Raw genomic sequence first — 12,589 nt, 5'->3', positions numbered from 1 at the left:
CATCTCATTACTGCCTGCAGCAGGATACCCGACGTGACAGTCGGTTCGGGCAGTCAGTTCTTCAGAACCTGTTTGGGCTTTAGGATCCAACTCCACCCCCCGAGGGCCCTGTTTGTTCTGTTCCAGGCTGCACTCTCAGTTAGTTGGTAAATTTTTTAGGTCAATCTCTTTAATGTCCTCGCCGTTGCGAGGCCCAATTGACCATGGTTGTTGTTTTGAGTGAGCCTGGGGGCTAGGGATACCCCATCAGTGAGAACAAGCAGCCTGCTTGTCCTCGGAGAAAGCGAATGCTACATACCTGTAGAAGGTATTCTCCGAGGACAGCAGGCTGATTGTTCTCACAAACCCGCCCGCCTCCCCTTTGGAGTTGTGTCTTCCCTTGAAGTGTATTGTCTTGCTACATACTGGACTGGCCGGCTCGAGCCGGTTTCGGGCGGGAAGACGGCCGCGCATGCGCGGTGCGCATGGGCGCGCGAGGACTAGCAAAGGCCTTTGCTAGTAAACTTTCCGATGGAGGGGGCTGCCGAGGACGTCAACCCATCAGTGAGAACAATCAGCCTGCTGTCCTCGGAGAATACCTTCTACAGGTATGTAGCATTCGCTTTATTTTCAGCGGACCGAATGGGGGTTTCGATTCCTTGCTGGAACGAGGGAGCAGCGCTTTCTTCAGTGCTTTTGCAGTGTGAGTGAGTTTTTGGTTTGGCGCGTTTGCGGAACAGCTTTTCCCTTCCCTCGTGGTTTATGGCGGCCCAGCTCCTCCGATGTCGCGCGTGCTTGTGGCGAGGGGTAGAGGCGCCGGGCGCTCAGTGTAGCTTTGCGGTGCGCCTATAAAGGTGGCTGCGGCTCCCCCCGTCTTGACCGCGGAGGGATCGATGGTGTCGGGAGTCTCCGGGTCAGCGGGAGCGTAGGCAGGGCTGCTGTCAGCGGGAACAGTTTCGGCGGGAACGGCCGCCATCTTGAGTCCGACGCGGCCCGTGGAGCCAGCTGTTTTTGGGCCTGCGGCCTCCGTTTTTGGCACAAAAGGGCCTAATGACGGTCCAGGAATGGTGGGCTTTCCTCCAGATTTTGTCTGGACGCGGTATCAGGCCTGGAGATCGGGACTCCCCCCCCCCCCCCCCCAATTGGAAGAGGGGGCTGTTTCCGTCTTGGCTGAGAGACCACGGTTAGAGTGGTCAGAGGACAGGCAATGTTTTTCTCCTGTAGCTGCAGAAGCTGCACTTAGTGATCTGGGGGAGTCAGATGGAATTGATGGCTCTCAGGAGCAGGATTGTTGGATTCCTGGAGAGGATCCTTCAGTAGTGCGGATTTTCCATAGAGATGAGCTGTCAGAACTCACAGATCAGGTGTCATCCACCCTTCAGTTTGGTCCTGAGGTGGCTTTGGGGGAAACTGTCCAAGATCCGTTGGTGAAGGGCATTCAGCGTCAGGCGTGATCCTTCCCTATGAACAAGGATCTCCGGGAGATGATTTGACAGGAATGGGATTTGCCGTGTAAGGTGGCAAAGGCAATGGCGAGGCTTTATCCCCTCCCTCAGGACGATAGGGATTCCTTTAAGGCTCCCACGGTAGATGCAGTAGTGACGGCAGTAATTATAGCTACGGCTATCCTGGTTGATGGAGGAATGGCCCTCCGTGATCCTCAGGATAGGAGGTTGGGATCTTTTCTCTAGCGTAGTTTTGTTTTGTCGGCTCTAGCCCTGCAGGCCTCGGTTTGTGGGGTTCTGGTAGCTCGGGCATGTTTTCATTGGGCCGAGAAGCTCCTGGATGATTCGGTAGATGTTGGTTCTTCTGGGGGTCAGGAGTTAGCCAACTTGGACATGGGTTCATCCTTTTTGTCTGAGGCTTTTATGATTTGTTGCGTACTTCAGACAAAAAATATGGCTATGGTTGTGGGTCTCTGCCACTTAAGGGAGCTATGCTCTTTGGAGAAGATTTGGACAAGTTAGTGTGAGGTCTTAGTGATACCAAGGTTCTATGGCTTCCAGATTTTCGGTTCAAGGCAGGGGCCAGAACTAGTTCCTCGGGGATGGTTTAGGGAGGCTCAGCGGTATAGGCCGGGCAGATCGAGTGGGACCTACCCCTAGCTGTCTGTTCGTCTGTCCAATTTAGATTGTAAGCTCTGTTGAGCAGGGACTGTCTTTTCATGTTAATTTGTACAGCGCTGCGTAAGTCTAGTAGCACTATAGAAATGTTTAATAGTAGTAGTAGTAGGACCTCTAGGGGTCGGTTTTTCCAGCGCACACAGTTCTTTCGTGAGAGTTGTCGCGGAGGGCGTGGCTTTTCCACGGGAGGTTAGTATTCAGGCCGCAATTCCCAATGAAGGTGTGTGGGCTCAGGCTCTGGTGCATGTTGGGGCTCGGCTGAGTCTGTTTTACCAGAGCTGGGCCCAAATCAGGTCAGATCAGTGGGTTCTCGAGGTGTTTCGAGGTGGATATGCGCTGGAATTCGAAAGCTGTTCTCCCGAAGTGTTTCTAGAATCTCTCTGTCAGTCTTGGAGCAAGAGGGCAGCAGTGAGGGACACTCTGCGGTGGCTGCTCGCGTTGGGAGCCGTGGTTCCTGTTCCTTCAGATCAGCAACGCTCAGGGTGCTATTTGATCTATTTTGTGGTCCACAAGAAAGAGGACACTTTTCGTCCCATTTTAGATCTCAAAAGGGTCAATGCGGCACTCAAGGTGCCCTCTTTTCGGATGGAGACGTTGCGGTCGGTCACTGGTGCGGTCCGGAAAGGAGAGTTTCTCACTTCCCTGGATTTGACGGAAGCTTATCTTCACTTTCATTCGTGCGGCCTTTTGGTTCCAAGTTACAGGGTCCGATTTGTCGGTTCCTTGCAGAGAAGGCGCCGACGGCCCGTACTTATCGTCAGGTCCTGGGCCTGATGGCGGCGACCATAGAGGTAGTTCCGTGGGCCAGGGCGCACATGCGTCAGGTACAGTCAGCTCTGCTAAGTCGTTGGTCCCCTCTGTCGCAGGACTTGGAGATGTGTTGTCCGCTGTCGGTGGTCCCTCATCTCAGTCTCCGCTGGTGGCTCAACCCGCGCAATTTGGGAAAAGGAATGCCGTTGGAGTCCCCACAGGGGCTGTTAATGGTCACGGATGCCAGTCTGCAAGATTGGGGGGCACATTGTCTCGGTCAGGTAGCTCAAGGCCGCTGGTCTCGGGCAGAAGCAGAATGGTCCATCAACCGGCTGGAAACTCGGGCCATTCGAGTGGCGCTCCAGGCCTTGCCGTCGGTGGTTCGCCACAAGGCAGTCCGAGTGCTCTGCGACAACGCCATGGCAGTAGCGTATGTCAACCGTCAAGGGGGGACGAAGAGCCTTGGCAGTGCAGTTGAACTCATCTTCAGGCTCTCTTGGCAGCGCATGTGGCCGGGGTAGGTCACATAGATGCAGATTATCTCAGCAGGCACACTCTAGATCCCAGAGAGTGGTCTTTTCTTCGGTCAGTGTTCCAGTGAGTTGTGTCGGTCTGGGGACTTTCGGTGATAGATCTTAGGGCAACGGCTCGCTATGTGCAAGTTCAGAGATTTTTTTTTTTTCAGTCGCTGAAGAGACCCTCGAGCAGAGGGAATCGACGCTCTTCTGTTGCCTTGGCCTCGGGAGTGGCTGTATGTGTTTCCTCCGTGGCTGTTAGTCGGTCAAGTAATATAGCGCATCAAACTTCACTCCGGTCGGGTGATTCTGGTGGCTCCGGATTGGCAGTGTCGACCATGGTACGGAGACCTGGTGCGGTTGGCAGGGGCGGCGGCCCTGCCTTTGTTGGGATCAGTTCTGTGTCAAGGCCCGATAATCATGCCGGATCCGGCTCGGTTTTCGCTTATGGCTTGGCTCTTGAGCGGCACAAGTTGAAGAGGGGGCTTTCGTCCAGTGGCTTTGCTACGATGTTGAGTTCCCGTAGACGATCCACTTCCTTGGCGTATGTCCGGGTTTGGAGAATCTTTGAGCACTGGTGTGAAGACCATCGAGTTCGGCCGTGTCGCTCTTCGGTGGCGGAAGTTTTGGAATTTTTGCACGATGGTGTTGATAGGGGTCTGGCCTTATCTACACTGAAGGTTCAGGTGGCAGCTTTGTCATGTTTTCGTGGGAAGCTTCAGTGAAAGTCATTCGCTTCTGTGCCTGAGGTAGTGCGTTTTTTGAAGGGTGTTAAGTTGCTGCGTCCGCCTCAGTGACGGATGGTGCCTCCGTGGGATTTGAAGCTAGTTTTGGATGCTTTGATCGGGCCTCTGGTATCGGCATCTTGTAAGGATTTATCTTTAAAGACGGTCTTGTTGGTGGCGATTACTTCAGCACGGAGGGTTTCAGAGCTTCAGGCTTTGTCTTGTAGGGAACCATTTTTGTCCTTTCTGAGGGAAAGGTTTCGTTGCGGACGGTGCTTTCCTTTTTTGCCCAAGGTGGTTTCCGAGTTCCATGTTAATCAGATCATCTCTCTGCCAGTGTTGGGTGATATGGCTGGAGATTTGGAGCAGCGTGGTATTGCCAAGCTGGATGTCAGGAGAGTTTTGAGTTATTATCTCTCTGGAACTCAGGACTTCAGAGCCTCTGACCGTTTGTTTGTTCTTCATGCTGGCCCAAAGAAGGGTGCAGCGGCTCCTAAGGTGACCATAGCACGGTGGTTGAAGGAGGCGGTTTCATCTGCTTACTTGGTGAAGGGTCCTGTGGTGCCTAGGGGCTGGTCTGCTCATTCCACTAGGGGAATGGCAGCCTCGTGGGCGGAGAATAGTATGATTTCTCCGTTAGATATTTGTCGGGCTGTGGTTTGGTTTTCGTTGCATTCCTTTGTGAAGCATTATAGGATTCCTGTGCATGCAAAGGACAAGGTGCGCTTTGGGGCAGCAGTTTTGACCTCTGGCCTTAGTAGGTCCCTCCCGTAAGTTAGTTACTGCTCTGGTACGTCCCACGCGTCTTGACCGGTCTGGAGGGTCGCTGAGGAAGGTGAAATTAGATCTTACCTGCTAATTTTCTTTCCTCTAGATCCTCCAGACCGGTCAAGAGCCCGCCCTGTCTGTATTGGAGGCCAGGAGGTGTGTGTGTTGGATAATTCTTGGCTTCTGTAGATTGTTGTTTCTCTAATTGCAGACTCTGTTTATTTCTGTTTTGTGATAGGAGTCTGGGACAGGTGGGGCTCTTCTTTGATGGTCCACCTGTAGAAGCCCAACTGTTTTATCAAAGGCAAAGGAACATGTTTCCGTAAGAGCAAGCGGAAGATGTTTCTTGTTTTTGCAGTTTACTGTGACCACGTACAGGGTTGCTAGTTGTTGTTAGTGTTTTTTGTTTCTCTGCTTTGTCAGGGTTATACTGGCTAGTGGAGGTTCTGCACAGGTTATATATACAGGCTTCAAAAGCTTAGTGTTTTCTCAGTCTCCCTCTGCTGGTAGGAGGACATAACCCACGCGTCTTGACCGGTCTGGAGGGTCTAGAGGAAAGAAAATTAGCAGGTAAGATCTAATTTCACCTTTTAGGTTATGATTACTTATTCTGTATTTGGTGAGGGTCTGTGTGTGAAAGAGGCTAGGTATTCTGTTAAGCAATTTCTGTGTAGGATCAATCTGTACTAATCCAGCTTGCTTAGTTTTCTCAATAGATGTATTGAGTTCTAGTACTGACTGCAATATTTACAGTGCTGTCTTTTCCTAGATAGACCCTTGTTGTGTGATTCCTGGAAATTTAGTGCTATTATGGTATGCTAGTATTGCTCTATAGGTCCTGAGTAACTTTTGTAGGGTTTTGTGTTCACAATATACCCGGTACTGGACTTTGGATTTGTATTTAGCTCACACCTCTCATCGTAGTAGCTGGAGGCGAGTTACATTTAGTTAGAACAGGTATTTTCCTGCCTCTGGAGGCTTACAGTCTAAGTTTGTACATTCTATTCAGTGTTGCCAGGTGGGCGGTTTTACCGCCCAATTGGGCGGTTTTCCGCGACCCGCCACGGGAAATTTTTGGCCGCGGCGGGTCGCGGTTTTTTGGACTTCTTTTTTTTTTCTTTTCCGCGGTTTTTCGGGCGGTTTTTTCGGCCGCGGGGGGCGGGGTTAGTGACATTTTGGGCGGGGTTAGTGATGTTTTGGGCGGGGCCGATGACGGGGAGGCAGGGCCTGTGACGGCGGGGGGCGGGGTTGATGACGGCGGGGGCGGGGTGATGACGCGGGGGTGGGGGTGTCAGGGGCGGGGTTTGAGTTTGGGCGGGTTTTGGGCTGTTTTTACGCTGGATTGGGTGGGAAAAAAATTTTCCACCTGGCAACACTGATTCTATTACATTGCTGCTGAACATCAATGTTCACATGGCCAACAGGAAGATGCTGGACTAGAGAGCTAGGACTGACTGGCAGCCAAGTTTTAAAAGTACCTGCATATATTTACAGAATACTGTAAACACTAGTCTGTTTAATAATTAGTAGTATTGTGGTATAGTATATGGATGTTTTTGGCATATAATTCCCTGGAGTGTATTCAGTAATAGAGATACTAGGGAGAATGACTAGTGCAGGTGCACCAGAGACATAGTGAAGGGGTCCTTCACTGCTGTGTTCAAAAGTGCCCTCACTGTCCCTTTGCTGCTGACATAGGTGCTGCCTTCACCCTAAGGATTTTACCTAGCCCTGCCCCAACTCCACTCTAGGCCCACCTCACTCCACCTTAGCCTCCACAAACAACTGAGTCACTGACCACACATGTATGCCTGTGAGGATTTTAACCCTTTCGTCTCTCCCGGCCCTTCAGCCTCGCACTGGTGCCTATTTTACAAAAGTCTGCTCCCCTGATGTCAAAACCTGGCTACGCCTCTGGTGGGTATGAAGTAATGTTCTGTGAGTGGGATGGATAGTGCTAGGTGGATCAGTGAAAGGGAATAGATTACCAGAAGTATTTTGATTGTGTTAATTTTGGTGTCAATTTAGGATATATACGTTACAGTCAGATGCTCGGGAGTGAAGTCCTGGACACCTATAAATCAGGCTTACAGTGAGAGTGGGAGCTCAGCAGTTCTGATGGGAATACAGGCTCACAGTGAGAGTTCAGCAGTTCTGATAGAAGTAGAGCCTCTAAATGGGGAGTGGGCATTCTTGGTTAACATATCCAAGGAGCAGGTATCTAGGCTCCAGACTCAGTGGGTGGGGGTGGGGAGAATATGGCATTAATGTTGTTTTTTTTTTTTGGGGGGGGGGGGGAAAGGGAGGGTCAGGGGTGGTTCTACTAAGTGTTGCACTGTTGCTGTTGGTTAGCGGTTTTTTGTTGCACTTGAAGAAACATGTAACTAAATTATATTGATGTACGAATAGCGTTTATTCAGTTGTTTGAACATTGTTGTTACTGTAATTGTTATGCCTTTGACTCAATAAAGATATTTTCAAAAAAAGAAGTAGAGCCTCAGTAGCAAGCTGCCTATTGTGGGAGGTGCTTTCTGGTATCACCAACCGTCTGCCTGGTTTGAAATTATGTTGTGAAAGATGATGGCTGAGGAAAGCCTTCCCCAAGAGCAGGCTACAATAAAGGTTGGAGCTCAGCAGCTCTAATAAGAGTGTAGACTGCTATAAAAGTGGGAGCTTAACAGTTCTAAAGTAAGTGCAGGCTTACAGTGAGAATTAGGTTAGACATCTGTTGTTCTAATTCCGTGGTACGCCGGTTTGTGTCTGCCAGTAGGAGCTCTAAATGAGTGAGCTGCTCGAAGAGCCTGCCAAACCTCGGTTCTAATGCAGCCATCACTGCTGCTGCTGTTAGCTGCCTGAGTTGTTGCTCCAAGAATGTAGCAGAGCACTCCTGCCCTCCAGCAACCGCACGTGTGGTCTCTCCACATGGGCATAGCCCACAAGATCTTCCAAGACCACATGTGCGGTTGCAAAACCTTGCTAAATCTATGTGCCAGACAGTTGTCTTTTCCTAGTAGGTATATGGCTCGGAGGACCATTCTGTGAAGGGGGGCCCATTGCCGCATTCCCACTGCTTTCTGACAGAAGGGGAGTAGGATCCTGTCCCGTCCTCCCCCCCCCCCCCCACACACACACTTGTTTATATGGATCATTTCAACCTGGTTGTCTGAATGAGAATAATTTGGTTCTGTAGCCAATCTCTGAAAGCCTTTAGAGCATTCCAAACAGCCCTAAGCTTGAGGAGGTTGATATGGAGATCTGTTTCCTGAGCAGACTAAGTTCCCTGGGTGTGAAACCCATCCATATGAGCTCCCCATCCCAGGTTGGATATATCTGTTGTTAGCATCTTCTGAGGAGGTGGAATTTGGAATGGTAGTCCCACAGTTGAATTCTTTTTAATTGTCCACCAAAGAAGGGCATGAGTCAACTCTGGAGGAATGTGGATGACATCCGCTAGATTCCCAGCTACAGTCTACTGGGCCTCTCTCAAATGGAGATGTGCCAGCGGAATGAGAGCTGTGACATGTTTGCTACTTTGGACTTGTGAGGCAAGTGTTAAGTTCTCTGCTCTCGCTTGTGGAAGAAAAACCCGAGCTTGCAATGTATCGAACAGGGCTCCTATGTACTCCAATCGCTGGACTGGGAGAAAGTGGGACTTGGGGTATTTTATAACAAACCCTAAGAGCTCCAACACCCAAATAGTTAGGCACATTGATTCTGATTCCCCTCCTGCAATGTGCTCTTGACCAGTCAATCATCCAGATAGGGAAACACATATACTCCCAGTCTGCGCAAATACGCCGCAACTACTTCTAGACACTTGGTGAATAGCCTGGGAGCTGACGCAAAGTCAAATAGCAGAACACAGTATTGTTAGTGATATTTCTCTATCTGAAATCTGAGATACTTCCTGTGACTGCAAAGTATTGAAATATGAATATAGGCATCCTTTAAGTCCAGAGAGCATAGCCAATCATTTTCCTGAATCACAGAGAGAAGGGTGCCCAGGAAAATCATCCAGAACCTTTTTTTTTGAACAGGAATTTGTTCAGGGCTCTTAGGATGAAATCCCCTCCAGTCTTTTTGGGCATAAGGAAGTACCTGGAATAGAATCCCTTCCCCTGGTGGTATGTGCTCAGCCGCATTAGCCTGTAGTAGGGGTTAGATTTCCTGTACAAGTACCTGCTTGTGCCAAGAGCTGATGTATGATGCTCTCGGTGGACAATTTGGTGATCTTTGATGGCAGTGCAGGGCGTAACGAAGACAGACTAATTGAAGAGCCCACTGGTCAGAAATTACAAGGGGCCACCTATGTTGGTAAAAGTTCAGCCTGCCCCCTACCGGTAAGTCGTCAGGATTGTTTGAGTGCGGCTATGCTCTTCTGGAGCCAGTCAAAAGCATGTCTGTTGCTTCAACTAGGGAGCTGCCTGGAGTTTCTGAGGGCAGGACCAGCAAGGCTGAGAATGCTGAACCTCGGGGTTCTGAGCAGAGCTAGAAGGCGGCGGAAACCTATGCTTTTGAGAGTAGTAGAATCGGTGCCTAGGCCCACTCAGAATCTCCATGAGGAAGATGTTGCAGCTGGAGGGTGCCGAGACAGGGTTTGGATGGTATCAGTATGCTTCTTTATGAGGTCAGTGATCTCTACTACCTTATCTCCAAACAGATTGTCAACTTCGGTAAGGAACGTCCAGCAGTCTTTTCTGAACTGCTGGTTCTAGGTCAGAGAGACACAGCCATGAGTCTGCACAACCCCCACACCCAGGGTAGAGAGTTTGGACAGTGTCAAAAGAGTTGTATGCATCCCTGGCCAGATACTTTCTACACTCTAGCTGCTTACTGGCTAACTGTCGAAGCTCTGCGGCCTGCTGCTGTGGAAGAGAATCCGCAAGACTTACCAGCTTATAATTGAAAAAGAAAAATGCCTATATTGCGACCCAAATCGGGAGATAGACGTTTATCTCAGAAAAACGAATAAAGCGGTATAATCGAAAGCCGAATTTGGACGTTTTCAACTGCACTCCGTCGCGGATGCGGACAAAGTTGATGGGGCGTGTCGAAGGCGTGGTGAAGGTGGAACTGGGGCGTGGTTATCGGGCGATCAGAGATGGGCGCCTTTCGCTGATAATGGAAGAAAAATATGCGTTTTTAGCGAGAATTTAGGGCACTTTTCCTGGACCCTGTTTTTCCACGAATAAGGCCCCAAAAAGTGCCCTAAATGACCAGATGACCACTGGAGGGAATCGGGGATGACCTCCCCTGACTCCCCCAGTGGTCACAAACCCCCTCCCACCACAAAATATGCCGTTTCACAACTTTTTATTTTCACCCTCAAATGTCATACCCACCTCCCTGGCAGCAGTATGCAGGTCACTGGTGCAGTGGACTTCAGGCAGGTGGACCCAGGCCCATCCCCCCCCCCACCTGTTACACTTGTGCTGGTAAATGGGAGCCCTCCAAACCGCCCCCCAAACCCACTGTACCCACATGTAGGTGCCCCCCTTCACCCCTTAGGGCTATAGTAATGGTGTAGGCTTGTGGGCGGTGGGTTTCTGAGGGGGATTTGGGGGGCTCAACACCCAAGGGAAGGGTGCTATGCACCTGGGAGCTCTTTTACCTTTTTTTTTTATTTTTGTAAAAGTGCCCCCTAGGGTGCCCAGTTGGTGTCCTGGCATGTGAGGGGGACCAGTGCACTACGAATCCTGGCCCCTCCCACGAACAAATGCCTTGGATTTATTCGTTTTTGAGCTGGGCGCTTTCATTTTCCATTATCACTGAAAAACAAAAATGCCCAGCTCACAAATTGTCGAATAAAACATGGACGTCTATTTATTTCGAAAATACGGTTCGGTCCGCCCCTTCACGGACCCGTTCTCGGAGATAAACGCCCATGGAGATAGACGTTTTTGTTCAATTATGCCCCTCCAAGTCTACTGGGGACCAAAGACTGCAAATAAAGGCTTGTATACAGCTGGTAAGGACTGGATGTGGGCAATGAGCATCGAGGTCTGAAAGCTTTCCTCTCAAATGAGTCTAGTGCCTGTGGCTGTCTACCTGGGGGCACCGAGGCATGAGTCCTGGAGCTCCTAGCTCATTTGAGGGCGGATTCGACCACTAGAGAGTGACAATTGAGCCCTCTTGAATCCAGGAGCCTTCTGGATATGATAATACATATCCACCTTCCTAGATGCAACCTGCATTGAGAGGGGATAATCTCAGTTCTTCATCAGTGCACCTTTCAGGATAGGGCACAATGGTACTGTGCCCCTTCCTTAGGAGGAGACTAGTAGTTCAGGACAGTTAACACTTTTGCCCTGGGCTCTTCCTCTGTCTCTAACTTAAATGGCAGAAGCTATCTACCTGTCAAAACTGGTGAAAGCGAGCCCCTCAGATGGAGACATACGTCTCTCTTGAGGTTGGGAGGGATCAGAAGGTACTCCATAAGATTCCTCCTCAGAGAAGTAATGGGGGGTCCTCTTCTGAGTCCCATGAACAGTCCTATTCAGACTCTTCACAGGCTGAATGAGTCTGTGCCTTCCTTGGCTCAGTAGAATCATGTCCCTCCCCGGACGTCATGAGTGGTACTGTATGTGTCGGTGTTGATGTCGACACCCTTCGAGGTGCTGGCATTGAGGATCTCTGTCAGGCATGGATGAAGCCTCAGGAAGAATCTGGGGCTGATCTGCAGCTGAGGCAAGCGCCCTTGATACCTGTTTGCAGCTGCAGCAGCTGCGCCAGCTCCTCCCTGAACATGATTTGGAATTGCTCATTGAAGGTTGGCATCGGCAAAGGTGAGAGAGCTGGGAGAGAGACAGCCTAAGAAGGTGCCGGTGCCGAACCAGTAGCAGGGACCTGACTTCCCAGGGACTTGTGCACCGGCACCTTTACCAAAGAGGGGGAGTGCTTCTCCTGGTGCCAGTGCTTCTTGGGTACTGGTGGCCAATGCCTTGGTGGTCCCTGGCACCATGGGCTGATGAGGACCAATGCTTATGCTTCTTGGGCTTCCCCAATGCTCAGAATTGTGGTCTTTCAGTGCTGACGAAGATGATGTTGAACCCGTACATGCCTTTGGTGTCGTGTCCAATGCTGACTGGTCTGGGGGCCTATTCTCAGCACCTGATGTTGAGAGAGGTGGAGACCTTCTCGATGCCGGTGTACTCCCAGTGGATGTTGACATCTTGGCAGCCATCAAGGTCGGTGCTTCTGGTACCGAAATCAATGCACCGGTCTTTGAGGAACCAAAAAGTCTCTCCTGTTGGATGTGCCATGCTCTCTGTGTCTTCAACTGCATTTTCAAACAAGAGAGGACAAGAGTTAGGCCCATGGTTAGGCCCAAGGCACCCGATGCACTAAGAGTGTGGGTCTTTCACGAAACTATACCTTTTGAAGCCACTGGCGGTCTTTTGGGATATCAAGAAAAGAATTGCAACCAAGTTAAGCTCCTCAATTGTGAACAGTGAAAAGGGGGCAGCGTTCAAATTGTGCTCTGGCCTAAACAGGCCTAGCAACTCGCGAAAAAGAAAGGAAACCTTAAGAGCTTTAAAAAATTATTAAAATTAAAGGGAAACAAATATAATAAAGAAATAATGAAAAATACTAAAAAAAAAAAAAAAAAAAAGGGACAAAAGTACCTACATGGGAAGGCACTGCAAATGAGAGAAAAAACACACTGAGAGCCTCCCTGCTCTGCGGAAGAATGAATCCTAAGGAACCCCTGCTTGTGTGTTGGGTGGGA

At 50.1% G+C, this 12,589-nt stretch overlaps 1 protein-coding gene across 4 annotated transcripts in view; it reads left to right on the top strand.

Annotated features, from left to right (window-relative positions):
- PAN2 (poly(A) specific ribonuclease subunit PAN2) overlaps positions 1 to 12,589 on the top strand; it is a 142,315-nt gene that overhangs the window by 102,744 nt on the left and 26,982 nt on the right. The window lies entirely within an intron of this gene.

Source organism: Microcaecilia unicolor, chromosome 3 (genome assembly GCF_901765095.1).
Source record: "Microcaecilia unicolor chromosome 3, aMicUni1.1, whole genome shotgun sequence".
Taxonomy (NCBI): Eukaryota; Metazoa; Chordata; class Amphibia; order Gymnophiona; family Siphonopidae; genus Microcaecilia; species Microcaecilia unicolor.
The sequence above is the reverse complement of the archived record's forward strand: the minus strand, read 5'-3'. Positions and strand labels throughout refer to the sequence as shown.